This window comes from Arvicola amphibius, chromosome 5, assembly GCF_903992535.2.
Source record: "Arvicola amphibius chromosome 5, mArvAmp1.2, whole genome shotgun sequence".
Lineage (NCBI taxonomy): Eukaryota > Metazoa > Chordata > Mammalia > Rodentia > Cricetidae > Arvicola > Arvicola amphibius.
Window position 1 is genome coordinate 51,094,021 of NC_052051.1, and position 13,314 is coordinate 51,107,334.

General features: G+C 48.0%; 1 protein-coding gene across 5 annotated transcripts in view; it reads right to left on the minus strand.

The window, feature by feature from the left end:
- The window catches only part of Sema6d (semaphorin 6D), a 55,350-nt gene extending 43,309 nt beyond the window's left edge, over positions 1–12,041 (minus strand). For 4 of the 5 annotated variants that reach the window (XM_038330960.1, XM_038330959.1, XM_038330958.1 and 1 more), the window contains exon 1: positions 10,872–11,304. The gene's annotated coding sequence lies outside the window, so the exon portion shown is untranslated. Of the gene's footprint in view, positions 1–10,871; positions 11,305–12,002 lie in introns of those variants that run through there. The other variant, XM_038330957.1, reaches the window with a different exon arrangement.
- Positions 12,042–13,314: the final 1,273 nt, after the last annotated feature.

Genomic DNA, 13,314 nt, shown 5'->3' on the forward strand with positions numbered 1-13,314 from the left:
TGAGAGAAGCCATTAAGCTACGTGTAGGGAAAAAGCAAAAATACAGTAAAGATGTTTTGAAAGCTACCACATTAACATGGCGTTTATTAGTGTGTACTACTTACTGCAATGCTTCCATTTGGTATTAGCTATTGTTGTTAATCTCTTACTGAGTCTAATTTACACATTATCCTTTATTACAGGTATTTATCTCTATATGGGGGACGCATGGTATATATAGCATTCAAGGCGCTGAGGTTTCAGGCACCCCCTGGAGGAGGTTCTGGAATGAATTCCCCATGGATGCTGGGGGACTACTGCATTCAATCAAAAATGACAAATTTGTTTTGGAGGGGCTACCACCCCCTCCTTTTTCACAAAAGATTTTGCTAATCAATAAAGACATTCTCTCTCTGACTTTGGATGCCAGCCTAAAATTTTCTGCAATACAATCTAAAACAGTCACAGACCATAAGCCAGGGCCGGCTCTGTACTTTGAAACTCCTCTGTCCTCTCTCTGCTACATGTTGAAAGGGGGGGATGGCTCTTCAGGGACGAAAGTGAAAATTACACACCGAGAAACTGTGCTACAGCATCCTAGCAACTCCCGAGAGCTGAATGAGGTGCAGTTATTGCTAACTGAAAATATTATCTATGTATTTCTGAAAATTGAGTCTAAAAACTATATTAACAGCAATGAAGTGTAAGTGATCCCCAAAGAAAAAGACAGAGTGCTGTAAAATGTAAATGACAATAATAAATTTGAAAAGCCAGGCTATCTGTTGTCGGTCTCCATACGCACACAACGGTAGCGCACACAACTGGGTCGTACGCACGTTGTGGACTCGGTTGTTAAATCACTACCGCCTTTGCTCTTACACCTAAGGAAGATACAATATGGAGATACATGTAGCATTATAGAACCCTGAAGGTTCTAGGTACTATTTCGCCCTCCGATTCACTTTGTTCTAAAAAGAAAATGATGGCCATTAGGCCGGGTCCTCTGCCAGGCCTCAGGCTGGTGCCCGACAAGGCTAGCTGCCAGACTACTAGCTCTGTACTTTTAATCCATTCTCAAATATAGTTTTGGCTTTCAAAATTATAACTGAATTTACATACAAGACAGAAGAGGGGCCCTGACATCTTTTGACTGTTCTTCAAATTCTAGCAGAACACAGACTCCTGATTGAGTAACTGGCCTTCGGGGACGTCAAGCATCGTAAGCCAAAGACAGTCGTGGTCATCAGGGATGGGTACAACAGTCTTGCTTGAGAAACTCCATCCAGTTGGCCAAGAGGCAGTGCCAAAATCAGCAGGTGACAAGACAGTTACTCCTGACACTTTCTCCATTTACCCTTGCTGAGTGGACAGTTCCTCGGAAACACTTTCCCACAGATTTCAAGCTTCAAAATGGCCCAGGTCCCCAAATTGTCCCTGCTTTATTCGGCCATTTTTTTTTTCCAGAGAAAGGCAAGTAGCCTCATAAGCCCCTTTCCATCCAGTTAGTAAATACCTATTCTCAGGAAAACAAACAAACAAAAACGCAAATGTGTAGCGGACATAAGATCAGTATAGATAATGTCTGGGTTGTCACCCACTCCCATGACTCTATTTCAAAGCTCCCAATTGACTATTCTAAGAGCAACACAGTGATTCTCACTGCCTCATGGTTTTACTGTTTGCTCCACCAGTTCAACTGAAGAGGTTTATGGCAAGTGGTTGAGATCATGGTCTTCCAAGTCAGAACTGGGCAGAAATTCTGACTCTACTGCTTCAAGGTCCTCACAGCTCTGCACTATGCTGGGCAGAGTAATGTCCCCACCCTTAAGAATTGGTAAATAACAATTGAGTTCCCACAATCTGTAAATACCCCGGCCTTCTTGGCAAGAGGAAGAGTAAGCTAAAGACCTTAAATTTGGGAACTGATCCTGAATCAACTGTAGGGACCAAAGTAATTGTGATGGTCCTAAAAACTGCGGAAGAGGGAGGCTGGCAACCCAGAGATGCCGTTCTGAAGTACGAGACAGAGAATAACTGCAAAACAGGAGGAAGGGGCAACAAGCAAGGACTAAACATCACCTCGGAAGCCGTAAGAGACCTCCCGGCACTGGCGCGCCCTGCTTCGAGCCTGCTGACACACACCTCAGACTTCAGACTCCTTCTGACCACAAAGTAATGCATCCCAACTGTCTTAGGTTATGGTTTGCAAGCCATCTATGGCAGGTGACATTTCTGGGAGAATTAGTGTTGTTTTCTACATAATGGGAATCAAACCAGTCGGTGTCCCAAAGGACCGCTGCAGGTCCCTGAGCGAATGTAAATAAAGCCTTTCAGTGCTCCGCACAGATTAAGAACTCAATGTTCAGTCATTATGCCCATGATATTACCCAGCGTCAATGCACAGACTGTTGTTTATAATAAGCGGTGATTTTCACTGTGTGTAATGGCACCTTACATGTAAACAGCGCTTCCGTGTTCATGCACTGTTTTATCCGACGCTCAAGACGATTTCCCAGGGCAGCAGAGCAGCATCCGATGAGGAAACTGGCTTTGCCGAGCACGGATGGAGGGCGAGGCAGCTGCTTCTAAGTGCAGTGGGCTCCTGACCTCAAGCTGTGCCTTCTATCAGTCGACAGATGCGCCAGGTACATAGGATGAGAATAATGGATATCGAGGAAGCCACACGGTGATGGGACGGCATGCTCCAGACACACGCTTTCCCAGGTGGGATCAGCCAGGAGTTTCAGCCAAGCCTCCAGCCCCGACTCTCCCGAGCATGGCAGAAACCTGTCTAATGTGTCTAGTCAATTGTGCAAAGCACCAGGGGAAGAGTTCCATTCTGACCACAGCAGGCAATCACCTGGTGCCCTGAAGCATGAAGTTTGATTACCCTTATCTCAGTTTTATCACTGAATCAAGAACTGTTGCTAAGAATATTGGCCCAGGGCTCCCGCTTATGAAATGATACAGGCCAGTCAGCAGAAATAAGTCAGGCCCCTTTGCTTTCGTGATTTCTGCTCACTGTGGAAATCTTTTTACACACTAGAAGGGTTTTTGTTGTTGTTGTTTTGTTTTTAATAAGCCTCTTTAGCTTGGATCGTATTTTATCGCTTTTTCTTCTCTTTCATAAGCTAGGTGAGATGCCCTGGGCCGGCAGGAATAGGTCATACCTACCGAGCGGCCTCTTCACACCAGCCTTGCTGTCCAGTCATGTGCTGACGTGGCAGCCTGCATTTCTTCCAGATGCTAGGCCGTTGGCAGACACAGGGCTGTCAGGGGTACCCTGGCTACACTGCAAGCTCTTTTCTCAAAGGGTGGTCAACAGACAGCAGCATTATTTACCTGGTGTGCCTGGAGGAGGGTTAGGGTTCTGGGAATCTGCATTTTAATCTGTGTGATGTTGAGGAGTTTTAAAGTCTCAGGATGGCTGGTTATGGGTCTGAGACCTGGATTGGCTCAGGAGTGTGCCTGAAGAGTTTACGGCAACTTTCACCAACCCGGGAGCCACCAGCACAAAAAACACACCAACCTTCCATGCCACTGGCTGTGTGCTCCAGAGTCTGACACCATGACCGACAAACAGCGGATACCAGGGGTGGAGATCTTCCACAGAGGTAGGAGGGGCTGAGGTCCATCTCCATACCGCCCGTGACTGTCCCCTTCCTAGCCTACTGGATGAAGGGTGCTGTGGATCTGAAGTCCCAGCCCGCACCCCAGTCAAAGAGCAGAGACAGAGTCACATGCATCAAGGAGCACAGAATGAAGGCCAAGAGCGCACGCTCTGGAGCCAGACTACATCTATTTATACCTAACAGACAGAGGTGTATTTAAAACATGACTGCATGCCAAGCTCTATTATAAGTGCTCTTCAAATATTAATTCATTTATGTCTCACAACCTTCTTCAGACACAGGTGCTACCAGCACAGTCTTCCTTATAGAAGCCTCAGAGAGGTTAAGTAACTTGTTTGAGATCACACAGTTTCTCTGTCACACTAGACTCCATATCATGGATCCTAACTCCTTCCACTCACTATTGGGTTTAACTAGAACACACTTAACCCTCCCTGCCTCAGTTCCTTCCTCTGTACAGTGCAAGTCTTGTTAACAGTAGCCATCTTAAAAAACGCTGATCAAGGGATTTAGCGTATTTACTTGCGTGTCAGACACATGGTGAGGATTCCCATCTGCCGGCCCCTCGCTCCCATTCTCGGGGCGGGGTGGGGGGGGAGAGGATTAAAGGAGACAACATATTTAAAGCACTAGGCACAATGCCACGACACACGGCAAGCACACAGCAAGTGTTGTTATTATTAGCCCCTTTGAGCCGGGCCAGCTTATTTTAGATCAGGTCTAGAAGCAACTGTGGTAGGCACAGGGGAGCCGTGTGCCCTTCACGCCAAGCCGCCGTGCAGGCAGCAGACCAGCTACTAGACTTAGCAGGCTCTCTGTTCTAAGTCACCGGGATATTCCTAAAAAGTTTCCTATGTTGGATTTGGTCATGATTAGCCATCTCCCTAGGGACCTATTTTGTGATTTGTGATTGATGATTAATCGGCAGCGATTCTTCACTGAGACTGTCATGTAAAGCACTAACCTGTGAGAGACAAGTGGACCTTGTGAAGCTGAACTTGGGGTAGGTGTGAGGCTTGGCAAAGCAGCTGACCTGACCATTCCTAATGCATCTGTTTTCTTCTTATTCCTCCTTCGTTATGTATTCTAAGAAGCATACTTACATTTCAGAATGGCTGGTCTTTCCCCTGCGCCCCCCTCTGAAGTTTATTACATCCACCATTAAACTTAACTGTGTGTTGATTCTAATTTATGTTAACCTATGGGTTAACAATGGCTGAGAAGCACTCCCGGCACCCACCTAGCTTGGAGGAAGGTTTCTGGGGAGGGGAAGGAAGTAACAGTGCTGGGGAGGAAACAAAACAGAGCCACTGGTGGCAGAAGTTTGTCCTGGGAGCACAGAACCACAAAAGACCATTCACTTCCTAAAGGACGTAGTCATAATTTTCCAAGTCATTTTCCTCTACTAGGAAGACGCTGCCCTAGCCTCCAACCACTCCTTGCAATGGAAGATTCTATCAGCTGTGCGATTTATTACAACATTTGCTGAACATGTGTGTCTTCCTTGGCTGACTTTCACCAGGCCACAGCCTCAGGGAGCTGCCATCTAAATGGGTCCCATTTTCAGGGTCCTACTTCTCTCCTGCCAACTTGCTTACATACACATGCAACTGTTGTAAAAATTAAAGTCTATGTTCAAAGTCTTTTTGTGATAAAAAGAAAAAGCCAAGACAGATACACCAGCAGCCTAGTTAGCTTCTGTTCAATAACCCAGTGAAGGGAGGTCTTGCCGGGCCCTCAACACTGAGTTTGTGAATACAGACATGATCCACCTGCAGCTGGCATGGGGTTTGTACTCCTCGCGCGGAGCGATCTGAGTTGTCACAGACTGATCCCATGCATTCTGATGGCTGACTCTGTGGGGCCAGCAGCCCAGGGATACTCAATACAGCACTGTGACTTGCAAAGCCAACAGCCACTGTGCACCTGAAACACAGCTCTGCAGTAGGGAAGGACTCAGAGTAGACAACTGACCTTGACCCCAATCCCACCCCACCCCAGGGCCTCTGCCTAAACTGTACTCTATGCCTGGAATGCCTTCTCTTTCAACAACTCCCTCTCTGCCTCTTAAGGTCCACCTGTCCAAATCCTACCTAGCTCAAGAACCAGCTCAAATATCAGTGGCTCCACAAAACCCTCCCTGACCACCCTCGCCAGAAATAACCTCCCTTTTCTCAGCTTCCACAGGGCTGGGCATACCATCTCTGGCACTTAAAACACACCGCATTCTACCATGGCTGTTCACCTAGAGCTCTGAAATCTTGTCATGCTCTTCTTAGGTTGCATGCAGAGCAGACACTTGGTCAAAGATGAACGAACACATTTGCAACAGCAATGGCAAGAACAGAAACTGTGGAATACGTTATTACATCTGCGGCCTGTCTTTCTTTTGTCGATTGCTTCTAAAACTATCTTTCCTCGATCAGCCAATCACCCAAGGGAGTCTTGGGTTCTTCCAAGCACTCCTGTACTAACAAGTGAGGTGCGAGACAAGGTGGAGCCGCCCAGCTTCCTGGTTTGCTGCTGATGGTCCAACTGAGGAACAGAAAGAAGTGTTTCCTTGGTGAGCTTCCTCTGCTCCAGCTCTTTGGTGCCAGGACAAACTCTTGCCTCTACTGCTAAATACGGACTCCAATAACAGGCTAAGTGGTTGCAGATCCTCCTGAGGCCTTATTATACATGTACTGACACACTGAACTCTTACTCTTAAAACCTAGGTTTCCTTCCCTTAAATATATTCTAAAAACCGTAAATTTCAGCATCATGTGCAATGGCAATGCATATCTGGTTTTAAGACTTTCCTCCCATAGGAATTCTGAATAAAAAAGCACAATAACAAGGAAGTTATTGTGCACAGGAGACAAACCGTGCACAATAGGAATTCTGAATAAAAAAGGAACACATAGGAATTCTGAATAAAAAAGCACAATAACAAGGAAGTTATATCTGCACGGGAGACAAAGTCTCAGCGGGGTTTGATCGCACAGGTCAAAGTTCATCGAAGCACTAAGAACAGTGTGAGGCCAGCTGGAATCTACAAGTCAGGCTCCAGACAACGACCTTCAACCCTGAAACTGTGACACTGGGAAATGGGACACTGGTACATAATAGATGGTCACCTGGCAGGATCAGGAAACAAACGACAAGTGCACCCAGACAGCACTTTTCTGAGAGTTCATTGCCAAATGATCCTAGACAAGAAAACCCAACCTGGAGAGCAGTGCTGGGTGAGGTGCCCTTCTGCGACCACTGAAGAGGTCACAGTTGTCTGACCACCAGGAATACATGTGGGAGAAGACTAGAACCCTATGATTTAGGTTAGCAAGAAAGACACAACTCAAGAACATACCCACACGGGTAAGTCACTCAATAAAAATATTTTCCCCAAATGTAACTTCTTCATTCAGAAGAGACAGAAATATCAAAGCAGTCCAGTACTGTGAAGAGAAAATGTGGGCTGGGATGCTTAGAGGTTTGGCTTCCCTACTGGGTGACTCTGTTTTCTCGATGATCAAGTTGTGTTAAAGGAGCCTACCTCCTGTAGGTGTTTGACTCTTCCACACAGCCAAGATAAAGATCTTATTAGCATGTCTAGAATGTAATCACCACACTAAGTTCATTGTGGGCACTGTGATTTCTGCTCCCTCTTTTGCTCTCTTCCTCTTCCATCAATGTTACCCTCCTTCTCCCTGCCACTTTGTGGTTGGGTTCACTCACACCAAAGCATGAAATGATCCCACCCCTTCTGCACGTCAAATTCCCCCAAAAGTACTCTTTGTTAGAAAAGTTCAAACTGGCAAATTAAAAGCTTGGCTGTATCTCATAAGAAATTCACCCACCTAATACATGTTGTCCTTTCCCTAACAAGCAATGGCTACCCTTACAGATATAAAGAGCTGGAAACAACAAAATGCGATCAAAAGCGTGTGTATATATGGACCACAGGCCTATATTTAGGTCCATCACACAGTCTGTGTAAAGGGATGGAGTCAGGGTGTGTAGGTCACTGAGGAGCTAGACAGATCTTTTTCTGTCTCTAGTGGTTCTGGGTCAGAGGCTTAACGCTATTCTTAGTCCCCTTTTCACGTTTCCGTTAGAGTACGTTCTGAAGGCGTAGAATGAGCAGGGACTGGACGCAGCTTTCTCATTCTATAATTCTGTGGCTAAACTGTATCAAGTCTAAAGTGTCACTGCTGTGGCCATAGGCCACCTAAGGGCGGAACAAGCTCCCTTGTGAGTAAAAGACCAGCCAGCAGGCCTGCAGGCAGGTGTACTTCCAAGACTGGATGAGGGCCTGGCAGAGGTTATCAAAGGATGGAAACTTCCTGTTCTGGGTGTTAACTTTAGTTACCACAGCCAGACAATGCTGCCAGTGGTGTGGAAGAAAAAATAGCTGTAGCCAGCTGTGCTATTCACAGTTGGATGGGTTCTGTGTACCTCCAAATGGTGATAGAGCCAGCAGCCTGTTGTAACCAAGGACAGGATGATGGATGGTCTACATACTGTGTCCAAGTGCAGAGAATGGCAGAAGTTCACTTCAGGGTTGTTAAAATGCTAATCTGGGGGAGTTAACAAAGTCTGATAGAAGAGTTTGGGAAGTACGAACACCTCATGTGGACTCTGCACTCAGCTGAGCTGCAGGCCCTTAGATGTTGTGGGCTCGATGTTTTGTTTTCTTCTTTTAAGTAAGAAGTTTGAGTAGTTTTGCTGTTTGGGGAGAACCGAGAACCACCTCAGTGGTCAGCTACACTGCCCCTGTCATCAAGGTCTGATAGGAAAACAGCCTAACGACAGCCACTTCGACTGAAAAGTGTCCCGGCCTGCTTAATGGAGTCACGGGGTCTAGTGCTTCCATGGGGCACAGGAATAAATCAAGACACTTTTCCTCCCAACTGAGTTGTCAGCTGCTCTCAACAGCATCCCAAGACACTGGATTGGATAGATGTTCCTTGTTAAACCTCTATTCAAATGAGCCTCAGAGAATGCCATCTCCCCCTGGTGTGGCAGACCCAGGATGCAAACCACACAGACAGCCTGTTCACTAGTGCTGAGGGCAGGAAGGCCTGCGCTGGGAACATTAGGTGCAGATTATCTTGTTTTCAAGTTTTGCAATATGGCAATTTGCACACACACACAAAAAGAGACATATATTTCTATTTCTTGCCCCACAGATCTGGTTTTCCAGTCAGCAGTGCAGCTTGAGGTGCCTATACAAAAACATGTCTGGCCACAGGGTGTTGGCTCAGGGCTATAGCTCCTTAACAAATGGCAGGTACTCACTCAGGGAGCATAGACAAGCTGGCTTACCTCACCTGCCTCTTGCTTCTTGCTTCCTCTAGAAATAAATCCAGACTATGCATGCTTAAAGACCCTCAATAGCAATAAAAGACAATATTTTGTCCTGCAATGTGTTGGGGTAGGAGTTTGCCTCCTATGGCTGTTGCACTAATACTGGTCAGGCATTCAGCCAAGCTCTTAGCTCTGAATAAAACGCATCAGAACAGTGAAAAATGACCCCATTTCAGATGCATTTCTCACTCTTTGTATCTTAGTGAAACTCACATGCAAGAACAATGACTAAGCTAATTACCATGGCTCATTATGATGGAGTAGCAAGAAGAGCTCCCTCAGACTCAAGTCAGTCCCCAACCATCATGGGTGCCTCTCTGAATCAAAGTTCTGAACCCAAGCGACTTGCTCACGGCCTTTCAAGGAACAGAAACCACCAGGCTGGATGCAAAGGCCCACTTACCCAAATCAGTTTACTGGACAGTCTTCCTGTGCAGCAAGTCAGTGAACTGAAGCCCTCTGGATTTTAAAGTTGCCCTCACTCTAAGGACTAAGGCTGACGTCACAGCCATCTTTCAAATCCATCAAACCAAGGGAGGCATGACCAGATGGTTCTGGTGCTATTAGAGGGCATCAAAAAGGGGGAAAGGAGTGGCAAAATGCCCACAGATCTAAATCAAACTCAAGTTAACCAGATGTCTGGTCATGGAGACATCACAGTGTTCCTGGCACATTCTCCTGCACCATAGAAAGGCTGCTCAGAAAGGGTACTTAAGTAGCAGCCTAAGGAGAAACGGGATGGGTACCAATTTTATGTAGGATCCAATAAGAAATGTTTACTGGATTGTTGATGTTCCTGAGTGTGCTAAGCAGAGAAATCTTAGGATCTTGTATTTAACTGTCTCTGGGCACACATCTCAGAGACCTAAACAAAAGCACTGGCACACTAAAAAGCAAATCTCAATTACGGGTGAGCTGTAGTTTATCTGCAGATGTTTAGGCTCTCGGCGACACAGACCCGATCCCAGAGCTTATCTGTAATTTTTATGTATCTAAGCCAGGGCAAACGTTTGTGTGTAATACGTGCTAGTTGGAGAGAATGAGCCTGTCACTCACTACATTAAACGCTAGTGAAGACAAGTTAATTTCCTAGGGTAGATACTCAACACCATGAAGAAACAAAGCAGCAGAATCTATTGTTTTATACCACTGAAAAGAGAGGAAAACACTTCCTCCAGCTGTCTAAGATTTTACAATACAAGGAAGAAAAGCCTTGAAGGTTTCCTCCAAATGGGGAGTATTTCTCCCATTCAGCAAGCAGAGACTAAACCAATTGAATAAGAATGTTAACTCTTTTCCTGGGAGCTCAGCATTGAAATAAACAAAAGGACCTACTTTATGGCATCAAGAATCAAGTAGAAGGAAGGGGCAAAGCACTCATATTTTGGTACTGTAGACTTACAATTTGTAGTAGTTCCAAGTTCTGGGAGGAGATTTCCCATAAGTAACCAGAAGCTGTGTTGATTTAAGGCAAAGACGCCTGAGTGGCCGACATGGGGTCCAGTTACTGTACACATAGTCTCGGGGAGATATCTGTAATAACGCTGTCCCACTCTGAGGATACTGGAATTGGTTACTGACCTACTGACCGTTCCAATTCCTCTGGTGCTCTAACTCATACCCTACTGCAATGCCCCCCACCAACACCCCGACCCCCACCCTGGCAATTTTAAAAAAGCCAAGTGCAAGATTTAAACAGTCTTCTACGAGTAATGGTCCTGCTGGCCGATTAATGAGAAAAATTCTAAACTCAGTTTGCATCCACACCTCCAGATCCTTTCTGGCCTTTAATTTAGAACCTAAGAGTTAGACGTGACACTGGGAGCTGAAAGCGCTCCCAAATCTCCCAGGGCGGCTACTGCCTCAGTTTCTACAGACTGTCACTGCAGCAAGAGCTGGAAGTTTCCCTACCTGGATGTTGGGCTCGCCTTGCCTGCCGCTGCTCCCGGCTGCAGGACTCCTTTGGCCCGCTGAAGAAGCGGCTCATACAAAATTGACTCTTCCTTATTTGTTTCCATCCATAATTGATGGGAAGCTGAGAGCGTAACACGTCTCCGGGTCGAGCCCTTGCCGACTGGCTAAGACCCTGTCTACAGCGCTTCGGTGAGTCATTTCCAGCCAGCGAACAAAGCACGCAAAGTTGCGGGGGAGAGTGACTGGGAGCCTGGCGGGCGGGTGCCCACGGTCCCCGCGTGGACAGCCAGTGGCTCCGCGCTCCCGGGCTGTCCCTGTGTCCTCGGGACCGAGGCTGGCCGGAGGCCTGGGTTGCGCTGGCGGTGCGAGCCCCGCAGCAAGGAAGGCGGGCTAACCCTGACGGTGTGCGGGGCAGCACCGAGCCCGCGGTGCCTGGAAGAAACTTTTCCTCGCGGCCCCGGGTGTCTTTTCTTCCCTTAGGGGTGCGCCTAGGAGGAGGGCCGAGCCGCCCGCCCCGCCCCCCAGGCCGCCCACCGGCCGGCTGGGACGGGTCAGCCAGACCTCCCCAGGCGCCTCGCGCACCACTGGAGACCGAGGGGCTTGGGAAAGCAATGAACTCCGTGGAGCTGCGACACTACACCCACGCAAACACACGCGCCAGCACACAGCTGCGCTGCGGGCTGGGGTCCCACCCCCATCACGCACCCAGAGCCACAGCCGAGCTTCGGAGACCGTCTTACCTCTCATGGGGAAAGCCTGCGTTAAAAGACTGACAAATAAAGCTTGTCACGACCAAACGGAAAAGCCGACCAAGACAGTGTGCAGAAAGAGCAATCCCTCTGTCTCGGGTCTCGCCTTGCGATCTATCCCGAAACTCGCCAGTTCCAGCCCTAACGGCGGCGGCGGCGGCGGCGGCGGCGGGACCCAGCGCGAGCAAAACAAACCGCTGCCCTGCAAATGGTGTAATTCGATCCATCTCCGAGTCGCTCCCCGAGAGCCCGGCTCCCTGGCCGCTCTGCAGCTCCCACCGCGGCCAGCGCCGCCCAGAGCCCCACGCGCGCCGCGGCCTCGACCCTGGTGGCCGCCGCGTCCCTGCTCGCGCTCGGACGCGCGCCCAGGCTCTCCCACCTTAGAGGAGCTGCTCCTCCCGCGCCTCCTGGAGCCGGGTCGTCCTGCTGGCGCCGCCTCTGTAGCCTGCAAAGCCGCCTCTCCCTTCCCTCCCTCTCCTTTCCTCCAGGCGCCCTCTCTACTCTCCCAGCCGCCCCCAGACGTCCCGAGGACAAATCGCTGCAGCCCAGCGGTGCTGTGGGCGCAGTTGTACCCCGAACTTCAGTCTTAGTTTTCTAGTCTAAGATTTATTTTTGAACTCATTCTTGTAAGCCCCCTCCCCCATTTATCTTTATAATCACTAAGCAAAACAGCTGGTAAGAAGCAATCAAACATAGCTGTATCTTTAGAAAATACAGAAATTGCCTACTAAAAATCTTATTTCCACTTTGAATGAAAGCCGTTCAGTACAGTATAATTTTGCAGGCTAATGAGCCGGTTTTACAGGCAAGTGTTTCGTTTAATACGTTGTGGGAGAAATGAAAATGTCCTTGAAGGCGACATTTAAGATGGACTATCATAAATGAAGTAAAAGAATCATATATTCCCAAACAAGAGGATCTTCATTCAAAGTTCATATCCAAGAACGGGCTGTGTTTATTCGTTTGCAATCTAATCATGTATCACTCTTAAAGGTTCTAACTGGCTGGAATCAACCATGGAGCCTCCACTTGGGGAGGGGGGTGGATAAAAGAGGGAGGGGAGAGAGGGAGGGAAGGAGAGGAGAGAAAATTTCCGCCAAACTTTTGGTTTTCCCTTGAGTATAGTTAATTACCCTGGAAAGAGAGTCGGGCCATGCAGGAGGCATATTCTTGTCCGAGGTTCTTCTTGCTAGCCCCCCCATACGTGTTTACATTTATGAAGAATATACCCTGGAGTTGAAAAGGAACTCGAAAAAGGCATCCTGGTTAACACTTGGTAACCAAAAGCAAGCCTGGAGAGAAAGGGCAGCCTTTTAAAATGCAAGCTAACCACCCCCAGTCCCCCGTCCCTCCTATTACAAGAAAGGGGTATGGGGTGGAAAGAGCAGCTTCTGAGACTCGCTCAGTGGTTTTTCTGCTGTTAAGTCTTTTGTTGCCTGGTTGGCTGGTGTTTTCTGGTTGTGCTGGGCTCTGACATCATTGCAAGTTACTTGGCAGTCAGGGCCCTCCCCTAGCCAACTTCTGACCCAGAAAGCTGGGGCTGTTCCCTGGCCAGCGGTCATTTCTTGTTTTCTGCCCTGCAGGCAGAGGGTACTGGGCACTGCATGAAGATGAAAAGAGCTGGGAGAGGAGCGGGCTACTTGGGTGGTGATGGAAGGAGTCACCAGCCACCTCGGCACAGGTTTGGGAGT